Genomic DNA, 19110 nt, shown 5'->3' on the forward strand with positions numbered 1-19110 from the left:
ATCTGTTTATATACTTCAAGTTTGTTTTTTTTTTTTTTTAATTATACTTTAAGTTCTAGGGTACATGTGCACAAGGTACAGATTTGTTACATATGTACACATGTGACATGTTGGTGTGCTGCACCTGTTAACTCGTCATTTACATTAAGTATATCTCCTAATGCTATCCCTCCTCCCTCCCCCCACCCCATGACAGGCCCCAGTGTGTGATGTTCCCCACCCTGTGTCCAAGTGTTCTCATTGTTCAGTTCTCACCTATGAGTGAGAACATGCGGTGTTTGGTTTTCTGTCTTTGCAATAGTTTGCTCAGAATGATGGTTTCCAACTTCATCCCTGTCCCTACAAAGGACATGAACTCATCCCTTTTTTATGGCTTCATAGTATTCCATTGTGTATATGTGTCACATTTTCTTAATTCAGTCTACCATTGATGGACATTTGGGTTGGTTCCAACGATTTGCTATTGTGAATAGTGCCACAATAAACATACATGTGCATAGTCTTTTTAGCAGCATGATTTATAATACTTTGGGGATATGCCCAGCAATGGGATGGCTGGGTCAAATGGTATTTCTAGTTCTAGATCCTTGAGGAATCGCCACACTGTCTTTCACAATGGTTTAACTAGTTTACAGTCCCACCAACATTGTAAAGGTGTTCCTATTTCTCCACATCCTCTCCAGAACCTGTTGTTTCCTGACTTTTTAATGATCACCATTCTAACTGGTGTGAGATGGTATCTCATTATGGTTTTGATTTGCATTTCTCTGATGGTCAGTGATGATGAGCATTTTTTCATGTGTCTATTGGCTGCATAAATGTCTTCTTTTGAGAAGTGTATATTTATGTCTTTTACTCACTTTTTCATGGGGTTGTTTGATTTTTTTTTTTTTTTTTTTTTTTTTTTTGTAAATTTGTTTAAGTTCTTTGTAGATTCTGGATATTAGTCCTTTGTCAGATGGGTAGATTGCAAAACTTCTCTCCCATTCTGTATAGGTTGCCTATTTACTCTGATGGTAGTTTCTTTTGCTGTGCAGAAACTCTTTAGTTGAATTAGATCCCATTTGTCAATTTTGGCTTTTGTTGCCATTGCTTTTGGTGTTTTAGTCATGAAGTCCTTAACCATGACTATATCTGGAATGGTATTGCCTAGGTTTTCTTCTAGGGTTTTTAAGGTTTTAGGTCTAGCATTTCAGTCTTTAATCCATCTTGAATTAATTTTTGTACAAGTGTAAAGAAGGGATCCAGTTTCAGCTTTCTACATATGATTAGCCAGTTTTCCCAGCACCATTTATTAAACAGGCAATCCTTTCCCTGTTTCTTGTTTTTATCAAGTTTATCAAAGATCAGATGGTTGTAGATATGGGGTATTATTACAAGGGGCTATACTCTGTTCCAGTGGTCTATATCTCTGTTTTGGTACCAGTATCATGCTGTTTTGGTTACTGTAGCTTTGTAGTATAGTTTGAAGTCAGGTAGCATGATACCTCCAGCTTTGTTCTTTTGCTTAGGATTGTGTTGGCAATGCAGGCTCTTTTTTGGTTACATATGAACTTTACAGTAGTTTTTCCGATTCTGTGAAGAAAGTCATTGGTTGCTTGATGGGGATGGCATTGATTCTCTAAATTACCTTGGGCAGTATGGCCATTTTCACAACATTGATTTTTCCTATCCATGAGCATGGAATGTTCTTCCAATTGTTTGTGTCCTCTTATTTCCTTGAGCTGTGGTTTGTAGTTCTCCTTGAAGAGATCCTTCACATCCCTTGTAAGTTGGATTCCTAGGTATTTTAGTCTCTTTGAAGCAACTATGAATGGGAGTTCACTCATGTTTTGGCTCTCTGTCTGCTACTGGTGTATAGGAATGCTTGTGATTTTTGCACATTGACTTTGTATCCTGAGACTTTGCTGAAGTTGCGTATCAGCTTAAGGAGATTTGGGGCTGAGATAATGGGGTTTTCTAAATATACAATCATGTCGTCTGCAAACAGGGACAATTTGACTTCCTCTTTTCCTAATTGAATACACTTTATTTCTTTCTCTTGCCTGATTGTCCTGGCCAGAACTTCCAACACTATGTTGACTAGGAGTGGTGACAGAGGGCATCCCTGTGTTGTGCCAGTTTTCAAAGGGAATGCTTCCAGTTTTTGCCCATTTGGTATGATATTGGCTATGGTTTTGTCATAAATATTTCTTATTATTTTGAGATACATTCCATCAATACCTAGTTTATTGAGAGTTTTTAGCATGAAGCACTGTTGAATTTTGTAGAAGGACTTTTCTGCATCTATTAAGATAATTATATGGTTTTTGTCTTTGGTTTTGTTTATATGATGGATTACGTTTATTTATTTGCATATGTTGAACCAGCCTTGCATCCCAGGAATGAAGACAACTTGATCGTTGTGGATAAACTTTTTGATGTGCTGCTGGATTCACATCAAAAAAAAAAAAAAAAAAAAAAAGTTTGCCAGTATGTTATTGAGGATTTTTGCATCGATGTTCATCAGGGATATTGGTCTAAAATTCTCTTTTTGTTGTTGTGTCTCTGCCAGGCTTTGGTATCAGGATGATGTTGGCCTCATAAAATGAATTAGGGAGGATTCCCTCTTTTTCTATTGATTGGAACAGTTTCAGAAGGAACGGTACCAGCTCCTCTTTGTACCTCTGGTAGAATTCGACTGTGAATTCGTCTGCTGGACATTTTTTGTTTGGTAGGCTATTAGTTATTGCCTGAATTTCAGAACCTGTTACTGGTCTATTCAGAGATTCAACTTCTTCCTGGTTTAGTCTTGGGAGGGTGTACGTGTCTAGGAATTTATCCATTTCTTCTAAATTTTCTAGTTTATTTGCATAGAGGTGTTTATAGTACTATCTTATGGTACTTTGTATCTCTGTGGGATCGGTGGTGATATCCCCTTTGTCAATTTTTTTAATTGTGTCTATTTGAGTCTTCTCTCTTTCCCTCTTTATTAGTCTATCAATTTGTTGATCTTTTCAAAAAACCATCTCCTGGATTCATTGATTTTTTTGAAGTGTTTTTTGTGTCTCTATCTCCCTCAGTTCTGCTCTGATCTTAGTTATTTCTTGCCTTCTGCTGGCTTTTGAATGTGTTTGCTCTTGCTTCTCTGGTTCTTTTAATTGTGCTTTTAGGGTGTCAATTTACATCTTTTGTGCTTTCTCTTGTGGGCATTTAGTGCTACAAATTTCCCTTTACACACTGCTTTAAATGTGTCCCAGAGATTCTGGTACGCTGTATCTTTGTTCTTATTGGTTTCAAAGAACATCATTATTTCTGCCTTCATTTCATTATGTACCCAGTAGTTACTCAGGAGCAGTTTGGTCAGTTTCCATGTAGTTGAGCAGTTTTGAGTGAGTTTCCTAATCCTGAGTTCTAGTTTGATTGCACTGTGGTCTGAGAGACAGTTTGTTATAATGTCTGTTCTTTTACATTTGCTGAGGAGTGCTTTACTTCCAACTATGTGGTCAATTTTGGAATAAGTGTGATGTGATGATGAGAAGAATGTATATTCTGTTGATTTGGGGTGGAGAGTTCTGTAGATGTCTATTAGGTCCACTTGGTGCAGAGCTGAGTTCAATTCCTGGATATCCTTGTTAACTTTCTGTCTCAATCTGTCTAATGTTAACAGTGGGATATTAACATCTCCCATTATAATTGTGTAGGAGTCTAAGTCTCTTTATAGGTCACTAAGGACTTGCTTTATGAATCTGGGTGCTCCTGTATTGGGTACATATATATTTAGGATAGTTAGCTCTTCTTGTTGAATTGCTCCCTTTACCATTATGTAATGGCCTTCTTTGTCTCTTCTGATTTTTGTTGTTTTAAAGTCTGTTTTATAAGAGACTAGGATTGTAACCCCTGCTTTTTTTCTGTTCTCCATTTGTTGGTAGATCTTCCTCCATTGCTTTATTTTGAGTCTATATGTGTCTCTGCATGTGAGATGGGTCTCCTGAATATAGTACACTGATGGGTCTTGAATCTTTATCCAATTTGCCAGTCTGTGTCTTTTTATTGTCACGTTTAGCCCATTTACATTTAAGGTTAATATTGTTATGTGTGAATTTGATCCTGTCATTATGATGTTAGCTGGTTATTTTGCTCGTTAATTGATGCAGTTTCTTCCTAGCATTGATGGTCTTTACAATTTGGCATGTTTTTGCAGTGGTTGGCATCAGCTGTTCTTTTCCATGTTTAGTGCTTCCTTCAGGAGTTCTTGTAAGGCAGGCCTGGTGGTGACAAAATCTCTCAACATTTGTTTGTCTGTAAAGGATTTTATTTCTCCTTCACTTATGAAGCTTAGTTTGGCTGGATATGAAATTCTAGGTTGAAAATTCTTTTCTTTAAGGATGTTGAATATTGTCCTCCACTCTCTTCTGACTTGTAGAGTTTCTGCTCAGAGATCTGCTGTTAGTCTGATTGGCTTCCCTTTGTGGGTAACCCGACCTTTCTCTCTGATTGCCCTTAACATTTTTTCCTTCATTTCAACTTTGGTGAATCTGACAATGATGTGTCTTGGAGTTGCTCTTCTCGAGGAGTATCTTTGTGGCATTCTCTGTATTTCCTGAATGTGAATGTTGGCCTACCTCACTAGGTTTGGGAAGTTCTCCTGGATTATAACCTGAAGAGTGTTTTCCAACTTGGTTCCATTCTTTCCATCACTTTCAGGTACAACAATCAGATGTAGATTTGGTCTTGTCACATAGTCCTATATTTCTTGGAGGCTTTGTTCATTTCTTTTTACTCCTTTTTCTCTAAACTTCTCTTCTCCCTTCATTTCATTCATTTGATCTTCAAATACTAATACCCTTCCTTCCACTTGATCAAATTGGCTACTGAAGGTTGTGTATGCATCACGCAGTTCTCATGTCATGGTTTTTTGCTCCATCAGGTCATTTAAGGATTTCTTTACATTGTTTATTCCAGTTAGCAATTTGTCTAATCTTTTTTCAAGGTTTTAAGCTTCTTCGTGATGGGTTCGAACATCCTCCTTTAGTTTGGAGAAGTTTGTTATTACCCATCATCTGAAGCCTTCTTTTCTCAACTCTTCAAATTTGTTCTCCATTCAGCTTTGTTCCATTGCTGGTGAGGAGTTGCGTTCCTTTGGAGGAGAAGAAGTGCTCTGATTTTTAGAATTTTCAGCTTTTCTGCTCTTGTTTCTCCCCATCTTTGTGTTTTTATCTACCTTTGGGGTTTGATGATGGTGACATACAGATGGGGTTTTGGTGTGGATGTCCTTTCTGTTTGTTAGCTTTCCTTCCAACAGTCAGGACCCTCAGCTGCAGGTCTGTTGGAGTTTGCTGGAGGTCCACGCCAGATCCTGCTTGTCTGGGTGTCACCAGCGGAGGCTGCAGAACAGCAAATATTGCAGAATGGCAAATGTTGCTGTCTGATCCTTCTTCTGGAAGATTAGTGTCAGAGGGGCACCCAGCCATCTGAGGTGTCAGTCGGTCCCTACTGGGAGTTGTCTCCCAGTTAGGCTGCTCAGGGGTCAGGGACCCACTTGAGGAGGCAGTCTGTTTCTTCTGAGATCTCAAACTCCATGCTGGGAGAAGCACTACTCTTTCAAAACTCTCAGACAGGGACGTTTAAGTCTGCAGAAGTTTCTTCTGCCTTTTGTTCAACTATGCCCTGCCCCCAGAGGTGGAGTCTATAGAGGAAGGAAGGCCTCCTTGAGCTGCGGTGGGCTCCACCCAGTTTGAGCTTCCCAACTGCTTTGTTTACCTATTCAAGCCTCAGCAATGGCGAACACCCCTCTCCCAGACTCACTGCTGCCTTGCAGTTCGATCTCAGACCACTGTGCTAGCAGTGAGGGAGGCTCCGTGGGCATGGGACCCTCAGAGCCAGGCACGGGATATAATCTCCTAGTGTGCCATTTGCTAAAGTCATTGGAAAAGCACAGTATTAGAGTGGGAGTGTCCCGATTTTCCAGTACCATCTGTCATGACTTCACTTTGCTAGGAAAGGGAATTCCCCAACCCCTTGTGCTTCCTGGGTGAGGCAATGCCCCACCCTGCTCCATGGGTTGCATCTACTGTCTGACAAGCCCCAGTGAAATGAACCCAGTACTTCAGTTGGAAATGCAGAAGTTACCTGTCTTCTGCATTGCTCACGGTGGGAGCTGCAGACTGGAACTGTTCCTATTCAGCCATCTTGGAACCTCCCTACATACTTTAAGTTTTAATAGCAGCCATATTTAAAACTGGCAAATATATTTCCCAAAATGAAGTAATCAGCTAAATTAATTACACAACATTAATTTGTGATCCTGTACTACATTTAATGATTTTGTTTTTCTAAATTTAACCTTGTCTGGTATTAAGATCATGATCTTTTGCTTTTTTGTTTGTTTGCATCTGTCTCATAAATCTTAGCCTATCATTTCATGTATTTATTTATTCCCAGATTAATTACTTATAGATGTGCCATTCACAGCCCAACTTGAGGCTTTGTATTATGAAAGACAGTGCAGCTTATTGGTTAAGAATACTGATTTTGATTATAAATGCACTGTGTCACTACATTTTTAGTTTTTACCAAAAACATTTTTGTTGTAAAGATCAATTTCAAATTGAGAGTAAATTCAATTTTGCACAGTATCATTTCCATAATTTCAAACATTACAAGGTTATTATGTTAAAATGTGTTGTTTATCTGAAGTATACTAGAAACTAAAATACAGAGTAATTGCATTAGAAAGATCATATCCATTAAGTAGAGAGAAAAGGCAAAATATTAAGTTCATGTATATTAAAATGTTAATATTTAATAAAAAACTAAAAGTTGAAAACAGACTAGAATTGCATTTATATATTCCAATATTTAAAATAAAAATACAAACTCTACCCTTCGTAGGAAGAATGTCTGTTCATGTGCTGCTTATTTGCCACCTATTTGGCTCTCCTTGGCTATGTGACTTTGTACAACTTATTTAACCTTCTATGCCTTGGAGTATTTGTCAACAAACTAGAAATACGATAATATATTATATTCTTTTTCCTTTTTGCTCATTTTTTGGTTTATTTACTTTTTTCTTTTTTTGAAAAATGAAGACTAGATGAAGTGAAGCACTTACTTTCAACCATATCACATTTTTGTTCTATAGCAGTTTTAAGTGTTACTACCTATTTACCTCTGTAACCATAACTTTGTATATCAGAATCCTATATTGCTTTTCACAGCAACTATTACATCTTTTCTAAAGCAAAAATAAAAATTAGCATTTTAAATTTTGCCTCCTTCTGCTTCTTCATTTAATTTAAGATGATTATAGTATTTTAAAAGATACATTTTTATTGCTAAATATATGTAAAACTCATTTATTTGATTTATTAATTTGTCTTTAATTCTCATCTGTTAAGAGATAAATCAGTGTACTAACATAACTTTCCTCCCACCTTCCACTTCCAACTTGCTTAAATATTTAAATTTTGCATTACGCAAAAAGTTATACTTATTATCCACGTTTTTATACCTTTGATTTGTAATAAAATGCAATACATATTTATCTTCAATTATTTAGAGATAATGCTTTTAATTTATTGTTTAAATATTTTGAGAAAGTTTTGTAGTAATAATTATTCCTAATTTTTAGTCTGTACTAGAAATTAGAAATTATTTGCTGGCATTGTGATAGAACTACAGATGATTTGGACATCCATTATCTTCTAGCATTAAATGTCACTGTAAAGTAATGTAAGCCAGCCCAATTGTTTTCTCCATATGTAATTTGATTGTCTTGCCTATTTAAGCAAACAAGCAGACTTTGAAGTTGAGGGATTTTATGAGACCGTATGCTAGCGTAGACCACATGAATCAAATTTGTCTAAGTCACAGTATCTTCTTTTAGTCTATAAATCCAAATCATTCTTTTCTTTCTGGAAATATTTACTTGAATTACATTTAAAAACTTCTGTATAATAATTTTAATTTTCTTCTTTGGAAAAAACTAATATGTGGCTCTTAGATTGCTGATTGTATAAAAGAGTCTCATTTTTTCTTGAATACTTTTAAATACTTTATGGATTTCCATTTTATTTTGCTCCCTTTTTGCCTTTCTGTCATTTATTATCTAGATCTTTTACTTATTTTCATCAGTTTTGTTTTTTGTCTTGTTCTTCATAAGTATCTTTGTTTTTTTTTTTAATTGAATTTTTTGTTTTTCCTTCTCTCCTAAATGTTGAGTTCTTCTATCTCTGATAGTTTTCTTATTATCTGTATAATTTAGTTATATCATTATATAATTTATAAAGTATATTGCTATATAGTTTCATTTTATTAAAAGAGAATTAGTCTTATTATTTTTTTTTCTTTCCTGGAGGCAGGGTCTTGCTCTATTGTCCAGTTTGCAGTGCAGTAGTTATTCACAGTCATGAATGTAGGGCACTGCAGCCTTGAACACCTCAGTCTTCTGAGTAGTTAGGACTACAGTGATGCCATCACACTGGGAAAATTTTATCTTTAATATATTTGTTTTCTGGTTCCTTTCCCCCATTTTTGGTAATATTCTGTGCTGATTCTCCTTTGATTGCTCATCTGAATAAAATGAATCTTGGGGAGGATATCCCTTTAGATTTTTATCAATAAGGACAAGGCTATATTTTTATTTCCAGCTTGAGTATGTGGTTTTGTTTTTGTGTGTTTGTGTGTGTTTACTTCTCCCCATCAATAGATATAGGCAGACAGAAGGCGATATTGATTTAAATGTCTCCTCATTGCTCTCACGAGTCTTTTATCCATACGGTTGTTTTGAATAACATATATGTGACCTAAGTGATTTTCCCCTTCAGCTTCTTCATGCCTATTCTTTCAGTATTGTTCACATTCCAGAGAACTTGTCAATGTGGCAAACAAGTGTCTTTGTTTTTCCTCATCTTAGATAATTTTACTTTGTCAGATTTCTCTGAGAACCACAGCCAAAAGCAAACATCCTCCTTTTTTACCGAAATCACTGTTCTTGGGAACATTTCCATTATTTTGTTATTTGGTTACTTGTTACTTTTTCAAAGATAGAGTTAATTTTGTGTCTCTTCTCCTCGGTCTGGTGTCGTTTCCAAGGCAAACAGAAAAAAAAAAAAATGTTAACTGTGAGCTTTTAAACTTGTGCCAATTATTAAGCTGTTGTCTCTAAGTTCTAAATTCATTTAACACTCTGTTCTGTGATGCTGTTGTGTTGTTGCTGGAGCTCTGCAATCTAATTTTCTCTGAACCACCTGGCTTCCTATTAGGTTCTTTCAATAGCGGGTGCTGGAGGCTGACACACAGTCAGGAGTGGAAAGATAAGACTTACTTCTTCCGTGTTGTCTCCTTGTTTCCAGTTGGCATATTCTCGTGATCAGGATTGCATCCTCAGCAAAAGCAGTTGGTTCTAATTATCAGTTCCCAGGACCAGCTTAATTGCATTCTCTTCTTAGAGACCTAAAGTCTCTAGACTTTGTAGTTATCCACTGCTAAATTCCCGGGGTGCAAAAAACAACTGATCACTGGCCTCTTCTTGGAAATTTTGGTACTAGCTTCCAGGCATGCTTTCTCCATGTTTCTAAGTTCTGATTCTAAACCTTTCCTTTGTTTTTCAACTCCATGGCTGTTAGCTACTTTCAGAATTTTCCTGAAAGGAACTTGATTGAAGTAACCTTCAAAACATGTCTCTCCTTAGTTTGAAGAAGTAGAATAGACAGTTGTCTTGCCTATTAACTGTCCATGGTACCTACCATGGAGGTAAATGCAAGAAATCCTTGGTCCCTAGATCAGTTAGAAGCCTGTATCCTCCTTATAGAATGGAGACAAGACTGGTTCTATGAGGAATTATTTCTCTTTTTATAGGATAAAAGACTCAATAAGAAATTTAATACCAGGCCATAGAATCTGCATTGAGATTGTCACCCACACTATTATCTCATATACTACCCATGTGATACCTCCCTTTGCTCAACACTGGATTAGAAGGACAATGTGTCTAGTAGAAACTTCTTTACCTATGATATCTGATCATTTCTTAGCAAAAGAGAAGTGATAACCCTAAATTGCTAAGATTACAATGATATAATCCTTCCAATGTCCTGTACTTGATGTGTTGCCAGCGCTATTTTGTTAATTCCACTTTCTAACTCAGGCTTACACTTTGCCCTCAGGCTATCTTCAATTCTAACTCAAAATTTCAGGCATGGCACATGGTAGCTCCTCACTATAGAATATCAAAAAAGTTTTATCCTGGATTTTAAAAATTTCTATAAAATTATCAACTAGCATTCATCCAATAGGGCTTCATTATGAAGACTTTGTTTACTGAGCACCTGTGTGTCTGGTGCTGTTGTCTTCACTGAAGATAAAACTGAACAAAACCCAACAAAATGCACAACCTCATGAATTACAGTCACAATGCAAAGAGATGCTTCAAAATTAAGCCAATTACCATGCATGTGATATTCCACTAAAATTGAGAAGCAGTGAGCTAACTAATCTGATGACTACCTAATTTTTGATATCTCCATTCAGGGCAGTAGATTCAGCCATCTATCTGGATAGTTTAGTACATGTTCAAATATTGGTTTATGTTCACATATCTGAATTTTTTTGTCCCAAATATCAACTGATACAGAAAATTGGTTGACTGTTATATTTAGTAAGATTGAAACCTTTATACAAATCTTTTTCAAAACTAAAAGTAAATCACACCGTGATTGCAACACAAGTTGAGTCACTTCTGATGGTCAGTCCTAACTCCAGATGTAGAATAAGAGAAGAGAAGACAAATGTTAAAAGACTTACTGCACTACCATGTTTAATAGAAAAAATCCTAATATGACAGAAATGGTTTCTGAAGCAAATTGATAAGGAGTGATATAGAAACACAATAAATTTAGTATAAAGAAGGCTATGAACTAGATTTTTAAATCTTCATGGCAAAATGAAACAGGAATAATGTTTTAATTTTTTCATAACTTTCAGTAAGTTGCTTTACAATTATGATTTCTATATGAGGTGCTTTATTTTAGAGCATTTTTGAATCTTATGGTTGGAAATGGATTAAAACTTTAAATAATATTCAGGGTGTACCATCTTCTCATCTCAGCTGCTTGCCGGGCATGCCGTCTGAATACTCACTATGACTTGGCAGTTACCCACTGACTGCAAGTTCAGATTTATGAGGAGGCAACAATCCAGCTCTGTTTGTTTGCCTTTGGTTCAGCAGTCTGTTCCTGTGGTGATTTCCACATGGTGTACATGCAGGAAGGTCAAGATCATCTTGATCCAGGGATTTAGAGTCTAAATTATTTATTGGGGGGAAAAAAAAACCACAATTCATAGTCCTTAGAGAAATACAAGACATAGAATTATTTGGAAGATGTTGTCCTGAAATAATTAAATTCTTACTCAAAGCAAAGCCATTAATCATTGCAGAGAATATACATCATGAAGATTAGAAGCTTGCCTATAGGTGTTACTGCTATGAGTATATAATAAAATATGGTTACTCAGAAAGACAATATACTTCCAAAATATTTTAAAATATAAAAATAGATTGTAGGCAAGTATAATTAATTGTATTATTATAAAGAAGAAAATAATGTGCATGTGTAGAAATGATGGGTTTATTTTATGTGGAAAATAGAATACAATCAATATAACGAATGGGGGCAATTATGGATGAGTTAAGATGGGAAGCTCACCCATAGCATCTGAACCATCTGACAGCCATTCAATATCTCTAGGTTGCCAGTTGTATTTGGGACTTGCCAAGAAGCCAGATGCTCTCATGGCTTTCCATCATACAGTAATTGCTCTCCAAAGAACAAAAAAGTGTAAATGCAAGAATAATGTTATTTTACTATGTGTTTGAAATGTTTTTAGTTTTAGTAAATTCTGATATAAATTAAAATAAATAATAACAATGTATTTTTTAAAAGTTAAACCTATATATATTTCCAAGACATGAATCTCCCATAGAGTCTTCAACCATTTGAAGTAAATAGGTGAAGGAAAATGGCCTAGGATATCAATACAATCTGTGGATTTTCATTCATAAAATTTTCTAAGGGAGCTGAGAAGAGGTTTAATGTTACAGAGGTGAAAAATAATGGCACCATGTATTCAATGTTAACTTCATAAATGTTTAATTTTGAAGGAATGAATCTTAACTGAGATGATAAACACAATTAGAACTGTTATCTTCACCACAGAAAGTGACTTTAGAATGGAAACTGGAACCTTGATATTTTCCACAATATAAAGTTAAGTTTGCTATGGGTGTAGGAATGAGGATAAGGAAGGAAGCTGAGGCCAGGTGGAGCATCCTGATAGGTCCAAAGTGATGTGGTAAGGAGGTGTTTTGTCACCACTGGCCAGCGGACCACTTCTATTTCCTGAAACATTTCATACAAAATGTGCCTCTCTGAAAACCTGATATTTTTGGCTCCTTACTTAATTTCTCTCTCTCTTTCTCTCTTACACACACACACACACACAATACACACACACACTTGTCTGTCAATCTACTCAGCTCACTCCTCAGTATAAGTTCCATGTCAGTCCAGTTTTAGGCAGAAGTTAATGAGGATACACTTACGCATTTAAGAACTACCATAAATTTGGGAATTAAATTGACAATACACTCCAAGCAAAGTCCTCCTCCTCCTCTTCATGAACAACAGCAACTCGCATGCAAGCTTGTGTACAAAATTAGAGGGCTTTCTAACCTAAAAGACCACAGAGATCTCCCTTATATTTTGGACTAGGTAAGAATCATAGGTCTTTAGCACAAGACGAGCAGAAAGGCATTCCCAAAGCATAACCGAAAGTGAGTTTCTTGCCAATGTGTCAGATGGGTGGCTCAGTGTAGGTTAAAGATAGTTGTGAAGTAGGGGGTACAGTATCCGTGTCAGAATGTATGATCAGTATGTATGCATCTCTGTTAATACTATAACAGACACTTTCCTTGTTTCTTATGAATACTTGCAGGCTTGTATTTTGATATTACTGCTAATTTTTATTTAAATTGCAATTGAAGTACAAGGAAACGTGTTTGCATTTGAGCACTAATGCTGGACAGGATATTATCATATATTTTAAGAGTGATGTAAAATTATTGCATAAAGGAAAAAAAGTTTTCACTGATATCTAGAAATACTCAGTGAAAAGCCTCTGGCATGTACCAAGTGCCCCTAAATATTAGATGTTATTAATTTTTAGATGTTATTAATTTTTAGATGTTATTTTTAATTTTTATAAAAATAAGAGGTAACATAGCATTTTAGAAGGGCATAGATTCCATACTAAAAAAAAAAATGAGCTTCCAATTCTGGCCATAAGGTTTTTATTAAATATAATAATTCTTACCATGGATTGATAAATGATTAAATGTAAAACTATATTTTAAAATATTTTAGAAACAAAATGCAGTACACATAAGCACTACTTACAACAAAAAAGTAACAACTTCTCTTTATTTTCCTTGTCTGTAAAGCAGATTTGAAAAATCTCTAACCCATGGCTTATATTTTATATTCTTCCAAAATAATATTTTTATTTTTCTTAATTGTAAAAAAAATCACATAATTTTAGAAAAATATAAATAATATAGCAACAAATAATAAATACATAAATAATCATGTTTATTATATCCAGAACTAATTCCTGCATCTTTTTGGTAGTTACATGTTTAGATCTCTCTACCTGTGTCCACATATTGAAATATTGTTCCCAAGTATTTCTCTCCCCTTCATTCCTACGTAAGTCAAGTTGTCATGTCCACTTGCAGCTTCTCCTGTGGGGAAGCATACATGGTTGCCTCATTGACATTTTGTTTATCCAGGAGACTTGCTTTGGCCAATGGTGTGTGGATGGACATTATGTACACCTTGTCTGTACATAATAGTGTTGAAGCATTGCGTATTTTCTGCCTGCTCTCTTGCTCTTTTCCTTATTCAACTAGAAAAATAATACCTGATATAGCAGCTTCTTTTTCATGTTAGGTCCCAGAGTCCTGGAATGAGAAGAAAGTTGAATAAAAATCAACGGAACTCATGTCATGCAGAATTCTAAGATGCCTCCCATAACCTTTACCCCGGAGGTTACTCCCATAAATATGTTATGGTACAAGGCAAAGGGATTTTGAAGACAAAATAGTTTCTAATCAATTGACTTTAAGATAGGGAAGTTATCCAGAAAGACCTGACCTAATCATATAAGTTCTTCAAAAGTAGACAGATATATATATATATATATATATATATATTTTTTTTTTTTTTTTTTTCTTATTCTGACATGGTAGAAGAAGAAAACAGAGAGATTCAAATTGTGAAAGAAATTCAATGTAAAGAAGGTTCCCTACTGCTGAGGTGGAAGAGGCCACAGAGCAAGAGGCAGAGAGCAGCCTCTTGGAGATGAGAGTGGTCCTGGCTGAAAGCCAGCAAGAAAAAGGGTACTTCAGCCCTACAACTCTAAGGAACTAAATTCTACCAAAAACCTGCATGAACTTGGAAGCAGATTGTTTTGCTGAGCTTCCAGATTAGAACCTAAACTGGACAGGACCTGACCTAAGCAGAGAACACATTTGAGCAACCTTGAGCCACATATGAACACATTTCTGACCTATAGAACTGTGAGATGATAAATAAGTGTGGTTTTAAGGCACCGCAGTGGTGATATTTGTTACTCGGTAAAAAGTAATAAAAAAGAAAAGTAATACAGAGCTACAGCAACCAGCCTACAGCCACCAACACAAAACATAAACAAGAATATTGTAATAAACATGAGGTCTAGTTTGTTACTTCAAAGATCTGATTAATGTATCTTGAAACCACACACACAGTACTTTAGTGCCATTATATAAATGGTATCATATTGAAAATACTTCTTTATACTTTAGCTTATTTAATGCTTTGCATTTTCACTTATAAGCAAGTAAACGTGGAAATGTTTTATGTCAATTAAAGTGCACCCATAATACCACTTCTATTGGCTGTGTGGTTTTACATTGTGTGGAAGTACAATACACTATTTTCTTTAAACAGACATTGCTTTTTAAAAAAAATCCTATTGAAGGAAGTTTTAGGTTGTACAACTCTTCGTGGTTCGAGAAGGACCAACATCTTTTGGTATAGATAATATTTTCACATTTGTGTCCTTCAGAATGATCCTACTAATACATAAACTTTAAATTATGTTACTGTAATCCTTTTGTTTAAAACTGTAACAACTTTGCTTTTACACATATATACACCTATTTGTACCAGTAAAAGTTTATAAAGTCAAATGTTTCCAGATATCTTTCATTTTGTTTTCTAAATTGATTGTCCATCATTTTAATGTATAATTGAAAAAAAGTAAATTTCAAGAAATAATGTTATTTGAATAGACCTTCTTTTTTGTACCATCTACATTTTTCTGTTGGTATTTCAAACAGTACTTGGAAAATACAAAATTTAAAGCCAGAGCAGCTGTTCAGCAAATGTTCACAGAAGCCAAGAGGCTAGTGTGCTCTCAATAGGTTTGTGTAACAAATAACTGCAAAGTTGTTTCTGCATAAATGAGAAGTTCATGGCCAACTACGAAGTTTACATGTGTAATTTAGGTCTAGCCCTGGAACAAATGGCTTAGAATGTGTAAATCTGTTGTATGTAGTGAGGCAAAGTCAGGATAACCATGGAGGCAATGACGAGTTCAGAACATTTTTCATCTGGGTAATGTAAGGTATTGGCTTGAATTCAACATCATTAATTACCATTTTCCTCAGTAAATTGTTTACAATTCCTTTGAGGCAAATATTATTTTCTCTATTCAAATCTTATGAACCTGATTAGAGTACACTAAACTGCCTTTTTTCTCTGTACGGTGGATGTCTACATACCATAATGTTGTTTATATACTGTGGAAATTGTATGACGTATTTGTAGATTGTTTTTTTTTCTCAGAATGAAAGACATTGTTGAGCCTATGGAGAAGGATGTTAAAAATAGCAATATGGTAAATAAGTGATTCCCACTGTCTGACTGAATTGTTTTGTTTTAACTGATAATTTTCTATTAGTAGTAACTATATTTTAAGTGTTTTCATCTGAACGAACAAAAATTGTTTTAAAAAACATCTAACTTTTAGAAAATGTAACCTGCATGTAAAACTTGTATTCTTGGCCAAACTAAGTAGCTCTGCAGCATTTCCTGCTACTGGAAGTAAAGTGCCTTTCTGAAGAATATACTAATAATGTATATAATGCCAGTATCACCTGCTCTGTTTGCTTGATTGCTTTTTATCAGTAGGGCTTTGAAACAGAAAGGCAATAAATGGAGCTGTAAACTTTATACCTCATTGTATGAAGAAAAATCATATCTTAGGACCTAAATTTCAGTGGTATATTTTATTATTGTAGCTATGTAAAAAATGCCTTACAACTATGAAAATTTATGATACCTGCCTGTAGAATATTTTAATGTCCAAGTCCATGAATTTTTGGCTATGGAAACCAAATACACAGAGACCTCAGCTTACAGTGATTATGTATAGCACTCTAACTTCATCAATATTATTCTTTATGACACAATAGGCAGCTAGAACATAACATGCCATTCAGCTAATTCTGAGGAATAGCAAGGGAGGAAATTGTGAGATGTTGATAATTTCAGTTTTAAAAGATCAAGTGGCCACAAGTCTCTATAAAATTCCCTACAAAGCTACATGTTGAAGCTTCACCAAGAATTCCTTTAGAATTCCATGGCCTTGATAATAATGCACCCATTTTATGATTTGTTCTAATGAATAGGGATGAAATTTTAAAAATATATTTATGTGAAAGATGGTAAGTCTGTATGATATTAAGTATTATTGTATGTGAATGATGTTGATTGTTTCTCATATGAGGACGGGAGATTGAGATCTAAGCCATAGACAGTTATAAAGACAGACAAGCTCAGCAATACTCAGTCTCTTGACTTCTGTGGTTTTATCTACTTCTGACACAGATGTCCCTGTGGGTCCTTGAAGTTACTTTCTTAAAAGAAAATTTGGCCCCTATTTCTTTTTTCCTATATTGGTAAAACCAGATAAATTTTGTATGACTGCTATTTAATTATATAAATAATGGGTGCATCAGTTCATTTTTGTGAAAGACTGGGAATAAGTTCCTTGATATGAACACATATTTTAATAATACCCCTCAGTGTAAGTCTTAATTTATTTTGACTTTGAATACTTTTTTGAGATATGTAACTCACATATGAAGAATATCTGTTCTCCTTCCAAAGCCTTGTAAAGATAAGACCATCAACAAAACCTGTCATTTACTTTTAAACAATAACCTCATGCCAAGTAGAATAGAAAAGACTCCATGACTTTGAAAAAACCTATTCAATTAGTATTTATTGAGTGTCTATTGTGTGTCAGTTGTTAAGGTGATTCCTGCAAAAAAAAATAATGAACAAGTTCTTCTTTATTTTAAGGAAGCTTACCACTTAGCTGGGAAGGCGGGTATTACAGTGTAATTTCAAATTGGTTAATAGAGTGATAGTGTAGGTAGTGGTAAATGTGAAGTGCTGTGGGAACTAAAAAGAGGGCACTAAAGCTATTATGATTTTTTAAATTTTTTTATTTCCCTAGGTTTTGGGGGAACAGGTCGTATTTGGTTAGATGAGTAAGTCCTTTAGTGATAATTTGTGAGATTTTGGTGCACCCTTCACCCAAGCAGTATACACTGAAACCAATTTGTAATCTTGTATACTTCACCCACTTCCTACCCTTTCCCCTGAGTCCCCAAAAACTTCATTGTATCATTCTTGTCTTTGCATCCTCATAGCTTAGCTCCCACTTATGGGGGAGAACATAAGATGTTTGCTTTTCCATGCCTGAGTTACTTCACTTAAGAATAATAGTCTCCAATCCCATCCAGGTGGCTGCGAATGCCATAAACCTATTATTATAAATTGTTGATGAGAGTTGTGTTCAGCAAAGGGATCACAGAGGAAGAGATATTTATACTGACTTGAATAATCAGTTCATATTATATAGGTCAAGAGGAGCAGGGAACAGGGAAGACAGTGACAAAGACAGCTCCAGGAAGAGAAAAGAGCAAAAAAACACCCTTTGATGTAATGTTCTAGGACAATGGAGAAGATGCGAATTTGAAATACAGTCTTCAAACTGCCTTATCATTTTCTTTTATTATATCTTAAAATTAATTATTTATTGTTTTGTAACTTCCATTATTGTTTTGTTTTGTTTTTTAGTTTTATGTTCTTATGGTCTCCATATTATCAAGCTATTGTCTTTAAAGCCAGAAGCTAGAGATAAGACAGAGGAAATATAAGCATTATGTAACCATAAATTCTAACTCTTTGATGCTTTAAAAATAAGTATAATCTAATCATCATGTTGATTTTTTAATGAGAAAAGATTCACTGAGTTCCATCTGAGAGACAATTATGATTTTAGAATATATCTTGTCATTAGTAACACTGGCAAATAAATCAATAAGGCATTTGCCATTGTATAAATATTTCTAATAAGTTACCTTTGAATCTCATCAGAAAAATTAAAAAAAAAAAAAACAAAAAACCAACTACTACAGTAGTCCTGCTTATTTCCTTTCTCTAATTAAGAAACACACTCAGGGACATACCAGCAGATTTCCTATCTGTTATGCATAGTACCTTGACTATCAGAAAGAAAAGAAATGCTGGATAAGTACTGATTGCTTGACTGAATATGGTCCTAGAAATAATTTAGGAGCTTACTACAAACATCTCTTTCTACACCCACCCAAGATAAAGAGTATAACATTTTGATAAACACACAAAAGCCCCACACTAATAGGCAGATATATTATGTATTTTTAAAAATCAATAAGTTGATGTCACTATGCTGTTAACGTTGAAAAATAATTTACTGTTCACATTTCTTGACATTTACTTACTATGCTATCACTGATACTTGGGGAGGCCACTTTTGTTCCTGAAGATAGAAGAGCTTTATTTAATACAGGTGGAGCAGTAATTATGATCAATGTAAATTTCCAAGCACAGATTGTGCAAGCTGCTGGTGCTGGCAGTGTGCTTTGTGTGTATGGATGTCCATGTGCCAAATGTTGTATCTATTAGTCCAGAG

This window comes from Macaca mulatta, chromosome 6 (genome assembly GCF_049350105.2).
Source record: "Macaca mulatta isolate MMU2019108-1 chromosome 6, T2T-MMU8v2.0, whole genome shotgun sequence".
NCBI classification, from domain to species: Eukaryota; Metazoa; Chordata; class Mammalia; order Primates; family Cercopithecidae; genus Macaca; species Macaca mulatta.